The sequence below is a fragment of the Notamacropus eugenii genome, chromosome 4, assembly GCF_028372415.1.
Source record: "Notamacropus eugenii isolate mMacEug1 chromosome 4, mMacEug1.pri_v2, whole genome shotgun sequence".
NCBI lineage: Eukaryota > Metazoa > Chordata > Mammalia > Diprotodontia > Macropodidae > Notamacropus > Notamacropus eugenii.
The window spans coordinates 228,466,943-228,484,591 of record NC_092875.1 but is presented as its reverse complement, the minus strand read 5'-3'; the positions used below and the strand labels follow the sequence as shown (position 1 = coordinate 228,484,591).

Here is a 17,649-nt window from a genome sequence, read left to right as displayed (position 1 = left end):
CTTAGATGACTTAAATATTAATCAGTACCTAAAATTTGGTACATAGATTACCTTATCAAAATAGATACATTAAAAAAAGAAACTCTTTCCATGTGTTTAACTGCCTCACTTTTAGGAAAACTGAAAATTCTAATTCAAGAAATTGGTCATCTTAAAAGGCATTTACATACTCATTCTAACCATACCTTTATCAATACACTAAATCAAATTTAATTTGATATTTAGGGGAAAAAAAGCAAGCAAACATTTGTGGCATTCCTGCATTACTGTTTTCTTCCAATCAAATGAATTAAATATATTCCATTTAATTTTTATTACAGGCTACTAATTCGCCTCCTTTGTATACACATGCATGTAACATATACATACATGCATACACACATATGGGGTGGGAAGGAGGTTTATAACAGCAGATTTGAGCCAAACATCTCTATAAATTAAAAGGTTAACCTATGCCCCCTTGTGAATTCCTGTGGAACTGCAGCTTTACAAACATTCCTAAATGTAACCAAGGAGAAAGGGATAATGATCATTCTTCAACTTTACTAGCAAATTCCTTTCACACAAAATACTTAGATCTTTACCTCTTTCCAAAGAATCAGACGTGGCACAGTGGAAAGAGTGCTGGATTTCGAGTTAGACAGCCTGCGTTCAAATCCTGGTTCTGTCACTTGCCCAAGGTCAACAGGTAGTAAAGTAACTCCACCTCTCTGGGCCTCATTTTCCTCATCTATAAAATGAGGAGGTTGGACTAGATGACTTCTAAGATCCCTTCTGGTTCTAAATAAGTGATCATGGGTTAAAATTTGCATCATCATCCATTAAAATTTACTAAGTTCCCATACCCATGGGTACTGCACTAGGTCAGTGGTTCTCACAGTACAATCAGCAGATTACTGGTGGTCTACTGCAAAACAAAACAAAGAGCAGAAAAATTAATATTTCTGTCATTTAGAGAGATAGGAATGTGGTTATTATTTGCCTAGGCAAAAGCCACATAAGATGTTTTGTCTGTGGTAGCATTAGGAGTAGGCAGGATAAGTAAGTGGACCATGACATTAAGAGTTCATGACGGGAAAAGTGTGAGGATCCATTGCTTTGGGTCAAGAAAAGGCAAATCAGTCTTAGTAAACACCACACAGGAACATTTCCACAGAGACTATTTATTACCTTCAATTTAGTAAACTTCAAGTAACCTTATTCGGTTCAAAGGGCAGGGTAAAGATCCTCCTTTAAACTAACAGTACCCTACTCCCATACCTTGGATTTATTATGTATATACCTGTATATGTAAATTTTATTCTCCCAATAAAATTTAAACTCCTTAAGGAAAGGGGCAGTTCAGTTTATGAACTGCATCTAGCACAGTACCAAGTACATATTAAATAAAGGCTTTTTGACTATCTGGTGAAGGAACCAGAAAAACTAGCTGGATCAACTAGGTGTCTGAGGCCAGAATTAGGACTAATTGAAATTTATAGGGAGATGGGTATTTCAACTTAACAGAAGAACTTCCTAACCGTATAGAGCTGTCTAAAGATGAAAAGGATTATCTTATAAAGTAGTGTGACTCCCCTATCACTGTAAATGTTCAAGTAGAGGCATTGACTTATTATTGGAGATGTTGTAGAGAATTCATGTTGGACAAGATAATTTCTGAGGGGCCCTCCAACTTTCAGTTTCAACAATTCTATGATTCAAAATATTTTTCCCTACCTTATTGTAAAGGTGAAAAAAGTGCTGTAAAGGCTCTACTTTTCCTAGGCTAGTAATCCTAAAATTGAAAAAAAGCAGAAGCACCACTCAATTAGAGCCATGGGGAAAATGGAGGAAAAGACCTAGGAAGCAGCTCTGTTTCTAAGGTGGTACGATAGGGGATGGCATCAGGGGCCCTTCAGCAATATATCTATTTTGCACATAGCTTCTACACTCAGCCCTCCTCCAGCATCAGAGCCTCAGCTCTACTCCCCAGACCTCCTCTTGCTCATGCCGTCTGTTTCGACAACTCAGAACGTAATCACAGCATCACTACTCTTCTAACGGTCTCTAATACCCATTGTTTCTACGAAGTCTTTGCTCACAATTTACTACTCCAAGGAGACTTTCTGATTCACCAATTGCAATTTCTAATTCAACACCTAAAACTAACCACATTACTCCCCAAACTAACTTTCCTCCTTATTAGCTTGGTCATTTCATAATTTTATTGTAGAAAGGCACCAGACTGGCAGTCCAACCTTTGGGGTGAAGCCTATAGAATAATGTTTTTAAACACGCAAAATAAAAAACAAAGGATTATAGGGGAAACCAATTATACTGAAATAATGATATATCCCCCCCAAGTTCAAGGACACCAGGGGAGGGGGTTAAGGTGAGGGTGGGAGGCAGAGAGAGAAAGAAAGAGCAGGGAGGAGAGAAAAGGGGAGATAAGTCTGTGGACCAGAGATTGAGAAGCCCTAATGTAGTACAAATCACTGTGTTTTACAGTTAAAGAACTTGAGGTCTGAAGGACTGTGAACTGCCTCATATCACAAAGGTAATAAATAAAAAGAACCAGGAATTGAACCGAGAAGCCCTGACTACAAAATCATTCTTTTCCATTTTAATACATCATCTCACTGGGTTTCTATGGGAAAAAACAAACGAACAACAAAACCCCCAAACCAATAAACGTTTATAATCTTTAAAGTACTATACAAACTGTATTATTATTATGGAAATCCATTATCATTTTTATTACCATCATGAAGCTTTGAAGAGTGATAGATAGTTGGCTTTGAAATCAGGAAGACCTGGGTTCAAATTCTATCTCTGACAAATACTAGTTATGTCACTTACCCATTCAGTGCTTCAGGCAATTTTTAAGACTATACATGGCAAAGGAGGTTATGAATCTGCTTTGGTAGAGAATACTCCTCATCTGGACCTTCCTACCTTGATAAAAAGCATCCATAAGTGGATGAATGAAAGAATATAACTGTCCAGTTACTGAAGCTCAAAACCTTGAATTTCATCTTTGACACTCCTTTCCTGGATTCTATAGCCAGTAATGTAGCAAGTCGTTCTGATTCTTCTTTGGTAACAATTTTCATACCCACTGCTTCTTTTCCATCTCCACAGCTACCACACCTTTTCTTTCATGTCCTAACTACCATCCTTCCAATTTATTCTATACAATGGCATCAGCTTAACTATAATATATTCTTACTCTGTCATACCATCTCCTAACTTTCAAAAATACTCTCCATTAATCATTGAATAAAATTCAAAATACTCTATCCTGGTTTCAAAACTCCACAATCAGAACCCAATCTTATGCTCTCAATTACTTTCCTATAGCCAAAAGGATCTATTCACCAAATCCTCACATTTATCCCACATCCACAAATGGTTCTTCCTCTCTGTAGAATTCTTTAGAGCAAAATCATGTTCTTCATGAAATCTTCGCTGATTATCCCAAGACAAAACTCTTCCCCTTTTTTTTTTTAACAATTACATTTATTGTCTGAGTCACCTATATTTTGTATTTAACATGATGCCTTAGTCTTTTAGCTTTTTAAAAAAAGATGTCATATACATAACTAGACTATGGATTCCTGTGTCAGTTTTCTGAATCACTGATAGTTAAGTGGTCAAGGGGTGTTCAATAAATAACTGTTGGTCATTTTTGCTGTGTTATGACTTTTAAAATATGGGCCTTAGGGCCTTTTGGAGATACAAAAGATGACCATTTGGTCTCTATGTCCTGGAAAAGTTAAACTAGGGGAAGAGGTATAATTTATTTGGTTTTGGCGCTTTTCACAATTACTCTAGGTTACAATCAATCAGAGAGATTTATATAAATAACTAGTTATGAGGTAAGTAGATTTTATTACAGCTACTGAAATATTATACATATGCAGAACTCAAGGTCTGACCAATTTAGCTGCCTTGATGCCTGGGATTTAAAACATTTAAAGTAGGGACAGCAGCCAAGTCTGAAGGTCACAAAATGTGGCTTAGTAGAGAGACTGCTAAATATCCCCAGTGCCCAGAGGCCCTTCTTCCTTATCCCCAGTTTAGCTACCAGGTGACAGAGTTGTCATCATGGCTATGCAATTCTACACTCTATAATTTGGAATTCAAGATCAAGTACTCTAAAATTTAAATTTCAAGGTCAATCCTAAGAAAAGATCTCATAGCAGAATCTGGGTTTATGAATATTTGTAGAATTTTTATTTTTAAATACTAAAAACAAAACAAAACAAAAAACAACTTGATGGGGGAATTCAAGACCAAAAACACTCCCACCATCTAGTTAAGCTAAAGGTCACATTACATTCCTGAGATATATGTGTGTGTATACACATGTATATATATATAAGATATAGATATATTTATCATACTATTACATAAAAAATCTCTAACATGGATGCTATTTTCCAATGCCAATATTTTATAACAGAGATCTACTGTAGTCCAATGCCCCCAAAAAAGGGTACCAAAAAAATGATCGAAAGGCTTTTCTTAAACTAGGATACAGCAATTACTGAAATCTACAAAGGGACTGTAGTCAATATTTGCCTGTACCTTGATATTAAGATTAGCTCTGACTTGCCTTATAATCTTAGTTATTAGGTATTACAGAAAATATCAGTCTTACAGATAATACTGGCGTGCTTCTAGTAAGAGAAGTAGGTTGGTATTTTCTAGGTTGAAATTATTTTTAATATTAGTCATCAATTAAAATTTAAAAGTTGAAAAATAAAATGAACCAGTGGTGACTACAAAGCAATACAGATTTTACAATTAAAAAAATATAAAAAGAAAACATATACATATGTATAAAGTAAATATAAAAATAAAGCAATATTCAGATAGAAATATTTAATTGTAAGTTTGACAGCAAATATAGCCAGGAAGGAGTTCACCATTACCAAAGAGTATGTCAAATCCAGGCATGATAAAGTATTCAATTTATAACATTGACTCAAAAGTACAGTCCAAAAGGACACCTTATTATATTTACTTCAATAAGTATTTAATAAACATTTTTTCAGATAGATTCCAATAAACAATAATGTTAAGTACTTAATAACATTTGCTAGATTCTATCTGAAAAATGTATGTTAGGTGCTAGGGATACAAAGACAAAATGAAAAACAGTCCCATCCTTTAACAGTTTCATTCTACTGGAGGGACAGCTAGGTGGCAGATAAAGTCCAGAGTCTAAAGTCAGAAAGATCCAAATTAAAAATCTAGCATCAAATACTTGTGTGTGACCCTGGGCAAGGTTGTCTGGGGATAATAACAGCACCAATCTCTCAGGGTTATTGTGAGGACTGAACATGATTAAAACTGTAAAGCACTTAAGTTCAGTGCCTGTCAAGTAGTAAGTGCTATATAAATGTCAGTTTTAAGGTTTACAAAGTTTTCCATATATTTTGATATCATTTGATCCTCACAACCCTGTAAGATAGATGCTATGAAGTTAAGTTTATTATACTGTAGTGTTTGAGCTGTGTGGGTGAGAAAAAAACAAGGCTAGGTAAGACCCAATGCGATGCTGGTACAATGAAAAGAATGATAGATTTGGTATCAGAAGATCTGGATTAAAATCTCAGCTGTCACTTATTGCCTGTATAACCTTGGTCCAATTCCCATACACCCAAATAATGCCATGGGAGGGTAGAAGTCCACTGGAAACACTACAGGATTCTCTGCAATGGTCTCTCTTCTCTTCCCAATCATTCCAGTCAAAGCCTCCTCTATCCAGAAACCAGTACAGGGCTTTGGCACCAGAATCATGGAGGGCTTACTTCTCCCAGTGGTCGCATTCAGAATCCTTCCTATCCAGATCTTTTTATAATCTTTTGGGAATGTAACCTGGGTCTTGCCATTGGCCCTGGGGATGAATTCTTTTATATGTGTTGTTTTTCCCAAGTACAATGTGAGCTCTTTGAGAGCAGGGACAATTTTCTACGTGTATGGCATAACATGTGTGGCATGTGGGAGGTGCTTAATTCCATTTCACACTGAGTTGAAGAAGAGGGAGAGAGCACCGACAACTTGACATCAGAAGACTTGCTTTACTGTTTCTTACCTCTGTGACTCTGGACAAATCATTTTAAGCTCTCCAACTTCAGTTTCTCCTTCCGCAGAATGGGGGAAAAAGGGCCTAATTACATTCCCTCTGAAGTCCCTTACAGTTCTAGATGTAGGATCCTGGAATTAAGGGGCTTAGCCAAGTCTTTCCTGATACGAGTTTTTGAAAGAATGCTGCCTCTAGTAGGATTTTGAACATTCAATTAGAATATATGTTCCTTAAGATCAAAGACTACTACAGTTTTGTCTCAGTATCCCCAGTCTTTATAAAGTACAGTGCCTGGCACAGAATGTATACCTGATAGATGCTCGTTGATTAATTGCCTAAAAGAGATAAAAGGGAGGGGGCATACAGTCTAAGCATGAGAGTTAGTTCCAGGACCAGCAAATACATCAGTTTGCCTGTAATGCAGAGTGTATGAAAGGGAAGAATGTGTAAAAAGTTTGAAAAAAGAAGGTGAAGTCAGATTGTAAAGGTCTTTAAATGTCAAACAGATGGTTAGTTTTTCAGAACTTCCCTCCCTCCCTCCCTCCCTTTTATTCCTTAAGGGATGGTACCCTGGGACATAAAGAGATAAACTTGCGACTGATGGTGATAGAAAAGCAAAAGCAGTAATTTATATTTAATGCCAAATAAGAAGCTAGTTGGTACAATAGATGTAGCTCTGGGCCTGGAATCAGGAAGATCTGAGTTCAAATACAGCCTCAGATACTATATATGTGGCCCTGGGCAAATCACTTGACCTCTGTTTGGGTCGAGGATGGAGTAGAAAGAGCAGCGGCTCCTGTCGGAGAATGTGGGTTCAAATATTACCACCGATACCGTCTGTTTGACCTTGAGGAAGTCACAACCTCCCAGGGTCTCTTTTTCTGTAGAATGAAGGGGATGGGATAGATGGCTTCTATGGTCTCTTTCAATTCTAACTTCAAGACATGATGACTCTCAAATCTGGATATCTGGAAGGATAATGATGATAACCTCAATATGAAACAAGAGAGTTTGGAAGGAGGGTATGTTTAGGAGGGAAAGACAATGAATTTTATTTTGGACATGCTGAATTTGAAATGTCCATTAAACATTCAACCGTAATTTTAGGATTAATTAAGAAAGGCAGTATTCAGGAGGCAACAGTCCTGGTATTATGACTTGGAAAAACCACATCTGTGATAGTGTTCAGTTCTGGGTACATTTTAAGAAGGACAATGATCAACAAGAAGCTGAAGAACATTTATGTCACATAATAATTGGCTGACAGAAAAGGGGATAATTAGTTTGAAGCTAAATGTCTTGAGCTGGGATCTTATCCTTTCTTTGATCCTTCTTTTCTCCCCACCAAAACATAACTCAAAACTCTGTGGTTCTTTGCTTTTTCTGCAGCTCATTCTGAGCATCAGACTCATTTTGCTACTCTTATGGGACAGTACCATGTTTCTGCATTCTCCCTTTATTAGCAGGCCATGCTTCTACTTTTTGCATATTTTTTTTAAATCTAAGTTTGCTGAAGAATTCCTTGTACATTCACAATCACCTCTTTGGGAGATTTCCCATTTTATTTCTCAGTGGAAGTTTCTCTTAATATGTGTAGACTTTCTTGAGAGTCCCATCTTTCCTGGATTAACTTTCATGTAATAGCTCACATTTATAGGGTAGTTTAAGGTCTATAAAGTGTTTTCCACACACTATTGTATTTGATCCTCAGAGCAATTCTGAAAGGTGGGTGCTATTGCGATCTTTATTTTACAGATGAGGAAAGTGAAGTTTAGAATGGTTAGGTGACTTGCCCTTTGCCACCCACTTATTGTGTCTGAGTTAAGATTTAAAATCTTCCAGACCTGTAGTCGAGCATTCTACCTACTGTCACCCTATAAAGCTTTAGTCCATGGAACTCTATGCTTTCTCTAAAACCTCTGGTGCATGTCAGCCTGTCCTCATTTTCTTTTTCTTTGGATAAGAAGTCACTTATCCCGATGAGGTTCCTATCCTTTCAAGCCCATGTCCCTGTCCCTCCTGGTCGGTGAGAACCAGGCATGAAATATCAATTTTCTTTCTTGGTTCTTCTATCTTATAAAGCAGGAAATTATATTTAAAACAAATTATGATAATCTGAACCATTCTGATTTGGGCAGGGGGAGAACTTCAGCACATCTGAATAATTGAAGACTTTTATTACTATCATGGTTAGCCTTTGAATTGTTTTCCATGTTCCTCATTCCCTTCTTCATTCTGTGCAGTTGCTCTACACTGCACACAGACAACAGTCTAACTCCTATTTCTGCCTTCACTGCTCTTCACCCAAATGTTCTTCCCTTCTGGGTTCTAGGTTTCCTCACATGAGTATTATCTACTTAATATCCTTAGTCTGCCTTGCTTGTTACCTAAGCATTGTGCATTTATGCCATGCAGCTGAGTCCATGTATTTTACTGCTGGCTCCTTTCTTAAATTTTGTCTCTTGTGGATTTCTAGGAGGGTCTGCTGTTAATCATCTTCCACCTGTAGCTGTTTAGTCATTTTCCAGTTGTTTTCAACTCCTCTTAACCCCATTTGGGGTTTTCTTGGCAAAGATGCTAGAATGGTTTGCCATTTCCTTCTTTAACTCATTTTACAGATGAAGAAACTGAGGCAAAAAGGGGTAAATGATTTTCTCAGGGTCACACAGCTAATAAGTATCTGAGACCACATCTGAACTCAAGATCAGTCTTTCTGACTCCAGGACCTGCACTTTATCTACTGTGCCACCTAGAAGCCTGATACTGCAGCTACTCTCTCTATATAGTATAGTGGATGTGGGTGAACATATACACATACTCATATATATAATATATATACACACACAGTAGACATAAGTAGATAGTTGTCTTTGATTAAGATTGCAAGATTCCAAGTAAATACATCTTTAATTGCCCTCTTTAGGGATATTTCATTCCTGGCCAGAAGCCTATGGTCCACAAATCCCAATCCTGTTCTTAGTTTTTTCTTATCCAGCAGTTTCTGGTGAAATCTTCCTTCTTCCTCTAAAACCCTTATCATAAGCAATGATAAAAACAAACAAGCAAACAAAAAGAACCACTTGTGCCCTGTAAGTCTTTAAGACTCCATAGTCTTATTTAATTTAAGGAAAAATTTCTTTCAAATTAGTTTTCCCAAAAGGGAATGGGCTTACTTTGGAAATATCATGTGGCCTTGTTGAAGAAATTACAGCAAGATGATCATCTGTAGGATATATTGCAGAGAGGAAGGTATGGATTGTATCAAATGACCTCTGTAGTTCCTTCCAACTTTTTGAGTTTCTGTGAAGTTACCTGTCGGAGTGGGAGAAGGTAGGCACCAATGTAAATCTTATTTTTAAAAAATATTAGTTATCTCATACTGCCTTCTAGTTTAAGAGATGTGGAAATTAATGCTCAAGGAGAACTAAGTGACTTGCTTAAGTCAAACAATAAGCAAATATTGGACTAGTGTACATGTCTCCAAATGCCTGGTCTAATGCTCTTTCCATTACACCAAACTATTTGCTCTAATTAATAGTAATAATTATAATTGACATAATAGTTTTTGATTCAAACATTTCCATGGAGCAAAACTCTTACTTTTTGCTATCCCCTTCCCAGACTCAAAACAGAACAGCTCAGTTAAATTGGGCTTTAAAGTTTGTAGACCAACATTATCTCACTTGATCCTTATAATGATTCTGTGATGTAGGTGCTATAATTATCCTCTTTTTATAGATGAGAAAACAAGCTCAGAGAGGTTAATTTAAATGCCCCAAATCACACAAATATTAAAAGCCTGAAGCAGATTTAAAATTTAGGTCTTCTTAACTCCAAGTCTCCAGCTCCATATCCACTACTTAAAAATCTCTCTCAAAACCTTATTCTACCATTGGGAAGAATTTCTTTAATTTTTTTTGTATTTGTAAATGTCAATTCTTATGTCATATATAGAGGTTTGCAATGGAGAACTTGCTTTCTAAGGAACATGTGACACTGAGAACCACTAAGAATAGCAAGTTCTCCTGACATTGGTAATTACAAATTTGAGAGGAGAAATTCACACTCTTCAAAGAGAACTCTTAGTAGGAAGCAGAGTAAATTCCTCAGGCTTCTCTTTCTATTCAAGCCACTGTAGATACAAAGTAGTGAGCCTCTCTGAAATTGGCTAAAATGAAGGACTATGTAACAATTATTCCTGCCTATAACGGAATCTTTTTCAGTTAGTAAACAAATATTTATTAAATGCCTACCATGTGTCAGGGCTTGTGCTTGACAGGATCTACCAAAGCTTGTGTTTTATCTGGCATTACTTGAGGATCTAGCTAAACTTCAAACTCCTTTTTATTTTTTATCATCTGTACCGCCCTCTTCCCTCCATTATTATTTATCACACTTTGCCCTGCCCTAATTCTTGCACAATGGATCCTGATTCATTCAGAGTTGATAAAAGTCAAACCAAAAATCATCTCAGTATCTATGAAAAAGCATTGATCAATGAGACGTACATACCTCTTTTGATTCCTTGGAATAACTCCAGTATATGCAAGCACATGTTTTCCCTCAAAATTAGTTATATTAAATTTTGGTGTAAGAACCAAAAGATTTAACACTAAGAGAACCTCATAGAATTAGAAATAAAGTCTGCTGGATGATGAATTCCTAATGGTTCCTTGGAACTGTAATGAGAATCACTAACTTAAGGATTTGACTTACAAATTATTATTTTAAAAATACATAAATGTGTACCAACTAAATAGATAAAACTAGTCTTTAGAAAATATCTTCACAAATACCATAATTTATATTGAACAATTTATAGTCAATATAGTCTTTTCAATGTCTTATTCCAGAATCAGTTCATGAGGTGGTATGTACACAGGATTGAATATCGACTAGTTAAACTGAAAATATATATACATGCAGCCTTGTAATTTCTCCTTCACAGAATGCTGATACCAGTTGCTTTTTTAACAGAGTTCTGACAATAAACTCTGACAGGAGACAAAATTCATCTTTTTTAAAACTTTCCTTAAAGACTGTGAGATCGGCCTTGGGGGTAAAGTAATTCAAATTGAATGGTGAAGCACATTTTCACACTAATCCCTTCAGCAGAAGAAGATAGTTTTCAACAACATCTACATATGAACACAATCAACTAATGATTTGGCTTATCTCTACTGCAGGTCGTTAGAAACAGTCATATTTGCAGACCAGCGTGTCAAATTCGGAATAACGTGGGTTCTCACTCCCAGAGAGTCCACACAGTTGTGACTGCCCTCATGTAAAAGGCAGCCACGCGCGAGCAGCGGGGCGCGCGAGGTTCATCACACACATCCCCTGCCATCTCTCCAAAGAAGCACGTGTGGCCTGCCCACCCCAGACGCGGTGCCCTCCCAACCTACAGAGGCCGCGGCGCGGTTACAGCTCAAGAAAACGGGGGGCGGGGTAGGCCTGTGTTCTTGGAGGGGGGAGGCGGGGAACTTCCAGTCGTGGGTAAGAAACCAAACAAAATAACAGAAAACTTCTAGGGGCACCATCTCAATGTTATGACCGGGGAAGAGGGAGGGGAGAGGAGAGAGGAGCAAAGGGCATATGGAGGAAAAAGGACAAGGGCTGTCCCTCGAGAGAGAATGAGGGCAGAGGAGGGAGGAGGGAGAGCCTTGGGGCAGTTAGCCACCACAGCAGGGCAGGTCGTGCCCTTCCCCCACTGGCTCGGGTAAAGCAGTTGGCCACGAGCACCAGGTCCGTCTCCCACTTCTCTCCCCAGCAGGGACGACCCTGCTCTTCCCCACGGCTGTGGGGGTCAGCGACGCCCCCTCACCTCTCCCTTCTCCCGCCCCGGGAAGCACAGAGGCCGAGGTACCTCGGAAGACGTTGGGTCCGTGGTCGCAAGCCCTGACAGGGCAGATTTTCCGGCGGCAATCACCGATAGGAGACGAACTCCCCCCAGGGTCCCCGTTGAAGCCAGTGTGACCAGGCCTCCCCTTCACCCTCCCCAGACCCAGGCGGCCAGGGCGGTCATTCGCTCTCTTCAGCCAGCCTCGCCCAGCCAAAACGTGCTTGCGACCTGCCGGGTGCCCAGCTCGGAGCCTCCAAGGCAAAGTCCGCACCAAGCACCCTGGGAAACGTAGTTTACTTAGGAAGAGATACTCCAAGTGCGAATGGGGAGGAAACGTAAAGCGCATGCGTTCTGTGGAAATGAGTTTTTTTCTTCCACCGCCTTCCGGAAGTTGCGTAACAGCCGAAGCGTGGCGCACTTACTACTTCCGCAAACAGAATGGCGGAAAGCTTTACTCAGGTAAGTGTTAGAACGGGAGGCCCTGTCCTTTTCCACTCCCAGTGTGCCTACTACTCTCTCGCTCTAGCCTCTTGGGGATTCTTTCCGTCTCGGAGGTAGAGACGCTTATTCTGACCTGCATTAACCATTGCATTTATACTAGGCATTCGTTGCGCACCGTGCTTAATATTCGGCCCCGTGTTGATTGTATTATGTGGCGGGGAAGGAAGTCGGGGGTCCTTGTGGGGGGTCGGACGTGACGTCGCCCCGGCGCGCTTGGCGGTTGAGCCGGCTACTGCAAAGGTGGCCCGGAGGGAGGGCGAGAGCCGAACGTCGGAGCCTCTCGGGTGGGTGCCGCAGGACCGCGGGGAACGACTGGAGTCCGGCTGGAGAGGTGCCTGTTCGTGCTTCAAGGGGCGGGGCTTGCCTTCGGTCCGGGCGACGCGCGCGGTGCCGCTCGAGATGCTCCTGCGGGGGTGGAGGGAGCCGGTAAGAAGTTTCTAGTACCCGGCATGGTAACCCGGGTGAAGGAGGAATGCTGCGAGAGCGGGGGAAGACAGTGACTGAGCGGCGGAGCCTGCGGCATCCGAGCTTTTCTTTTAAGTACGGCGCGGAGAAGGGGGAAGGACTGGGGGCCGCCTCCCATTCTATTCCCTCTTCGGGCCAGCGGCGGGGGGCTGGAGGGGTCCGCGTACTGGCGGGCTTGGAGCGCGGAGCCTGTGGCCCTAGCAGTCTCCCTGGGCCTCGGCACTCGGCCTCCCCGTCCCTGGCTCGGCTGCGCCTTGGGGCGCTGGAGTGAAAAGCTTTAAAAGGGATAGTGCCCGAGACGTGACGTCATGGCCCATTGAAGAGTTTCTTCGCCCATCTGTTTGCTCGGATCACCCGGGAGGTGTTTTTGTGGCGTGAATTTATCCTTCCCAACTCACTAGGGCTGTTTGTGGCAAGTTCTTGATTGGTAATTCCACTAATATAATATAAACTTGTATTGAAGCGTTAATTCTTGTCTCGAAGTCGTACTCTGTCCCCCCTCTTCCAGGTAAAGTCATTCATTCTTGAAACATTTTTTTGTTTGGTAAACTATGTGGAAATGAAAAAAGAGGACAGCCCCTGTAAAGGAAACCCACAACTTCTGATACCCTTTTTCAACTTCTTAACATTAAAAAAGTTCTTATTTTCAAATCTAATTTTACTAAAAATTTTCAGCTTTAGAGATGTATTGAATTGGATTTAATATTTTGATCATGTTTTGTGCATAATCCTGTGAACAGTAAGAAGATAGCTAAGAACCTGGTCATGAGGAAGTTATATGCTAGTAGAGGTGGGGGGGGGAAATCACGATACATTATGCTGGGAAAAGTATAAACCACAAAGAGATTACTTAGTACGTTAGGGTCATGGTTTTAAAAGCCCAATTAAAGGAAAGAAGTATTTTGAAAGTTTTTGTGATTATTTCTGCAAGTGTTTTTGTTTTGGATGTAGGCTTAGAATAATGATGAGTAGAAGTTTAGAGTTTGGGAGGGGAATTCCATTTAGAAAGAATGGTGGGCTAGGCAGAGGATTCTTGACTTGTTCAGTCTCATTTGCATCGACATAATAAGGCTAGAGACAGATTGGGAGGGGTTCAGAATGTCTCTCATACAAAATCTGGTGCTTTGAATAACTATTGGGAAACCTTTGAAGGTTTTAATCAAAAAGAGTGACTTGAGTCACTTTGGGAAGCTTATCCTGGCACTTGCTTTTTTTTTTTTTTCTGGAAGTAGACCAATGACATCTGGAAGGTGATGTATTAGATATGAATGGGGTAGAGCTTCTCAGAGTTTCAGTCTCACTCTTTCCTCCAGTCATTAAAATGCATTAAAGACAGCTGGTGATGGCCTGGGATGCAGTGGGTGACTTCCTTTCTAAAGGTCTTTCCCAGGTCTCAGTTTGTCTGAGGCCACATCCATTCAATGACTAAGGGAGTGGAGACAAAAGATGGCTTTATTTACCATCACAAATATATCTATCTTGGGAGAGAGGGGAAATTCCTCCAAGTTTCTGCCTAGAACTGAAACATTACTATAATCTAAACTATGAGTCACTGAGGCTTTGGTTGGAGCTACTCTTGGCTATTCTAGGAAAGAAGAGTGATTTGGGTTTTAAAAGTCTGTCTTTTCACAGGTATACTTCAAAAAATTAAAAATTAAAACCAAGCTGGACAAAAACTAAATTGTACTAGATTTTTTGGGGGGGTGGGGGCACTAAATAAGTAAAAGAAGATGAAACAAAGCAAGAATGAAAACAAGCCAGGGTAGCATTCTCCAGCTTCTGCTTAAATTGGCGGGTTGGGTCCCCTGAGAGGACTGTTACTCTCGGATAACATGGTAAAGACATTTAATACAAAAAGTTCTATCAACAGTTCAGTCCTTCCTACAAATTCAGCCATTGTTGTGTTGAGGCTTGTGCGTGAAAAGATTTAACTCACAGCACCTGCTCTGGAAGTTGTCCTCCCTCTGTGTAAAGACTTCATGCAGAACCCCTGTTCATCCTTCCTTCTCAAAGAGAACCAATGGCATCTTGAGGGTGGTGAATTGTGTATGAGTGGGCACCAAGTCATCAAAAGTTCAGTGGTGAAACAAAGATCAAGACAACTGATGATGGCCCAGTATCTAGCCCCTGTATAATACCTTGAAGGAGACAATGGGATGAGTTAAACTTTTGTGGAAGTGTAGGGGAAAAAAAATAATAGGGGCTAGGGTTAGGATATTTGTGATGGAAATAAAGAGGACAGAGGCATGACAGAGAAGGGTCAGATTTGTTGCTTGATTAGGTGGATGGATGAAAAGTACTACAAGGTTCTCCTCTGAAGACAAAGAGATTGGTAGTGCCATTAGCAGTTAAATTTTAGAAATGAAATGGACATGCTTGGGGCATGTCCACCTAGAGGACTTAAAGCAGATGATTGAAAAACTACAGAAATAGAGCTCAGTGGACAAGATTTAGGGGTCAGTTACATGAGTATAACAGCAATGGGAAGGCTAAAATTACTAAATTAAAATGGCTGAAGTAGAAAAGAAAGCAAAGACTAGAACCCCTGGGATACAGGGTTGTTCAGTTCAAAAAACATTAAGTGCCTACTGTTTGCAAGGTGCTAAGCATCTAAAGGCAAAAAGGGGAAACTTCTGAACTTGAGAGGTGGGGCAGGAGTGCATAGAAATAAGCATATTACATGGAAAATTGAGGAGGAAGAGACAGGCTCACAACTGAGAGGAGGGCAGGGAGTCAAACTGAGCTAGGAGAAACAAGAAGGAAAACCTGTCAGGAATCTGGGAGGTGGCAAATGAAAGGTCAGGGAGAGAGTGGTCTATAGCTCAAGGGTCTACAGGATTTAAGGAAGGAGTTTTGTTTTACTTTTAAGATTGATGATATTTAAGCATACTTGAAGGTCAGGAATTTTTTGATTTAAGTGGATGATCCTGATATAAGATCAGACTTGATTGAATGAAGATTAGTATTTAAAAGAGAAGAGAAAGAGAAGGAAAGTTGAAAGACTTTTCCTAGAGTAGTCTTAATGGACTCTAAATCTTGTCTTCTGTTTTACTGACAAGAGTAGGGTTAGGCTTCTTGGGTAAGCTCAGGAACTTGAGTTTTGGTTGTAAAAAGAAGACATTGTCAGTGTGATTTGATGGCAGAGTCAGGTGAAGGTATTTTTAAGGACAGGAGCGTCTCAGGTATATTTTTAGGCTGGAAGGAAGAATAAAAGTTGGAAAGTGAGATAATATAGCGAGTGATGAAGAGGGATCTCCAAAGAGACAAAACCAAATTAGGATGAAAGATTGCTATGTTGAATGTGTGCTCAATTGAGATTTTTTTAAACAAAAATTTGTGATAGACCTAATGTTTATGTGAGTTCTCTAGCCACATAGCAATATCTGATTAGGAGCAGTAGAGAAGTTGGTGTGAGGGTACCCTACGATTGGGTTTGAGAGGGTATGAGTGGGTCACAAGCTAAGGGAGCAAGGAACACAAGGCTAAAGGATAACATATAATTCAATTTTCCAGTTGTAGATTATGACTGAAGGACAGAAAGTGGTAACAAAGCAAAGGGTGATGAACTAGGAAAATAGTCATTGTCCATTCTCAAAAAGGATCAAAATGACATCACTATTCTAGAGTTGAGTTACATTGTGTCCAACTGTGGCTGATCAGACCAGTGCAAGCTCAGAATGCTCTACCACAGGTCAGGTACAAATAGTCCATGTGAATATTTGGAGTGGATTTTTTAAATCTGTACATCTGGAGTTTCTTTTGAGCTCCTTCAATTCTACTTTGCTCATAGAGCACGGTGCCTTCTCTGATGAGGGCATGCCATGCTGAGTGGTCCTGTGCCAGTGTCTCCATGTCATAGAATCAGTTCTAAAGTTCTTCAGAAAGACCTTGAGAGCATCCTTGCATGTCTTCTTTTGACCACTATGTGAATTCTTGACCTGTGTGAATTCTGGATAAAATAGTCTTTTAGGTAAGTGTACATTTTGCAATTGAACCATGTGGTCAGCCCATCAGAGTGTGCTCTCTGAAGTAGAGTTATTATGAATGCTTGGCAGTTTAGTTCAAGAAAGGCCCTCCATGTCTGGTACCTTCCTGCCCGGTGATCCTCAGAATCTTCCTAAGACAGTTCAAATGGAAGCAATTCAGTTTCCTGGCATGGTGCTGGTATACTGTCCAGGTTTCACAGGAATATAACAATGAAGTCAGCACAGTGACTCTGTAGACCTTCAGTTCTTTTCCCACACTTCAGTCACTGAGCTAGCTCTGGCAGTGTGTGCGTAAATCTCATTATCGATGTGTACATCCCTAGAAAGTAAACTGCCAAGGTAAGTGAACTTATCCACAACATTCAGAACTTCTCCATTTGCTGTAACTGATGGTTTCAGCTATGGATGGTGTGATGGTGGTTTCTTGTGATTTCTTGGTGTCGTTAGGCCAAAATTAGCACAAGCAGCAGAGAATCCATATTTCATTGCATCTCAGCTTCAGAAGCTACATTGAGTGCACAATAGTGTGCAAACAGAAAATCTTGCACCAGTACCCCCTCCCCTTTTCCTTGGATTGTGGCTTTTTCTAATTGAAAAATTTACCATCATTGTGGTAGCTAACCTAGATGCCATGTTCATCCACCATGAAGGCATTTGGCAACATGGCTGAAAACATCATGCTAAAAAAGCACAAGCTTTGTTTGACTCCTTTGGTGAGAGCAGTGTTCTATTATCCACAACCCAGGAAACCATGCCATCATGAAATTGATGTACAATGCTGA

The 17,649-nt window shown here is 40.0% G+C and overlaps 2 protein-coding genes across 10 annotated transcripts in view; one reads left to right on the top strand and one right to left on the bottom strand.

Annotated features, from left to right (window-relative positions):
• Nucleotides 1–12,109, bottom strand: part of FAM210A (family with sequence similarity 210 member A) — a 33,382-nt gene extending 21,273 nt beyond the window's left edge. For 2 of the 7 annotated variants that reach the window (XM_072604168.1, XM_072604166.1), the window contains exons 1-4: nucleotides 11,940–12,057; nucleotides 9,247–9,385; nucleotides 846–907; nucleotides 585–730 (exon numbers count right to left, since the gene is read on the bottom strand). The gene's annotated coding sequence lies outside the window, so the exon portion shown is untranslated. Of the gene's footprint in view, nucleotides 1–584; nucleotides 908–6,907; nucleotides 7,042–9,246; nucleotides 9,386–11,939 lie in introns of all 7 variants that reach the window. The other 5 variants (XM_072604164.1, XM_072604163.1, XM_072604169.1 and 2 more) reach the window with 5 other exon arrangements.
• Nucleotides 12,110–12,286: 177 nt separating this feature from the next.
• Nucleotides 12,287–17,649, top strand: part of RNMT (RNA guanine-7 methyltransferase) — a 61,319-nt gene continuing 55,956 nt past the window's right edge. The window contains exon 1 of one of the 3 annotated variants that reach the window (XM_072604159.1): nucleotides 12,287–12,374. The gene's annotated coding sequence lies outside the window, so the exon portion shown is untranslated. Of the gene's footprint in view, nucleotides 12,957–17,649 lie in introns of all 3 variants that reach the window. The other 2 variants (XM_072604160.1, XM_072604161.1) reach the window with 2 other exon arrangements.